A 1,341-nucleotide genomic window follows, 5' to 3' on the forward strand; every position below is an offset into this window, starting at 1 on the left:
AGAGTTTATACACTTTAAGATTTGGAGTGCTCTGAATGTAAATCCTTTGACTCTGCAATGTATGAGCAGATACTACAGTAAAGACCTACACTGATGTTTTTATTGTAGACTGCTTAGTACTGAAAGTATCACATAGATCGCTCAGGTTAAAGGAAAGCACAGCACTGTCTGTGGAGCTAATACACCTCCAGAACACAACATTGACGGGTTTCTTCCATTACATAAAGGCGGAGCTGTGCAAAATTATACAGGAAAAGAATGTGGAGTAAATGTAAAAAAAACAAAACTGCTATTACTGTACAGTTCAGACACGACTTGCCAATACTGTATGAAGCTGTGCAGATCTGAAAGCTTGCATTTGTAAGCTATATTTTTGAAAACGTAATGCGATGACTGAAAGTGAAGGTTGAGCAATTGGTATGAAACTGGTGGTTTGTGCTTGATGCAAAGAATGATTTGTATTTTTGTTACATGGACAATCACCACTGAAAGTTTAAATGTGTGATAAACTTAGGTCACATGTGCTTTGCTGCCTATTACGGAAAAGAAGTAAAAAAATGTCTTACATAAATGTTAACACCTGACTGAATTCATCGTTAAATGGACATCCACCTGAGCAGTGTCACATTATTTTCACCTCACAACATTAATCATATGTGGTCCCTGGAGAGAGTGTGTGTGTGACTGAACCTGATGATGTTTGTGTTTTTGCAGTTTGGCCATCAAGCCAGAACAAATCTGCAATATGCCAACAATCCAACCCATAAATGTATTGCAGCAACATTTAGTATTGCAGGGTTTGGTCTACAGATATCAGGAGGGTTACAGTAAAATTGGTCAGTAGAGGGAGCTATGTCAACACTGACAGGGTATTTGCTAAATGCTTGAAAAATGCAACTAACTGATCACTATTTAATGCATCCCGTAGTCAAACTTTAAATCTAACATTTAAAAAACCTTATTTAATGAGGTCTAAAGTAGAAGAATCATAATTGAGGCGTATTTCGGCTCCCAAAACCTAGAAAGCGAGAAGTAAATTTTCAGACACCCTGTCAGCCATGATTTGTATGACCCCAGATGATAGAGCACCAGAAAAAGCAGGAAGCATAAGACGAGGTCAGATTTATGTGCACCACCAAACAGGAGCTTCCTGAAACAAGTTTTGAAAGTTTGGATTCTTTCTGCTGTTCCTCAGTTTTGTTTTGTAATGATTTCACTGTAAATGACCATTACTGTGTAAATTAAGGCAAACTGTCATCTCAATAAAAAAAAAAAAAACTAAAAATGAGAATTGTGATGTGTTAGGTGAAGTGCTGACTGGACACAATAAACAGACATTCA

Source organism: Girardinichthys multiradiatus, chromosome X, assembly GCF_021462225.1.
Source record: "Girardinichthys multiradiatus isolate DD_20200921_A chromosome X, DD_fGirMul_XY1, whole genome shotgun sequence".
Taxonomy (NCBI): domain Eukaryota; kingdom Metazoa; phylum Chordata; class Actinopteri; order Cyprinodontiformes; family Goodeidae; genus Girardinichthys; species Girardinichthys multiradiatus.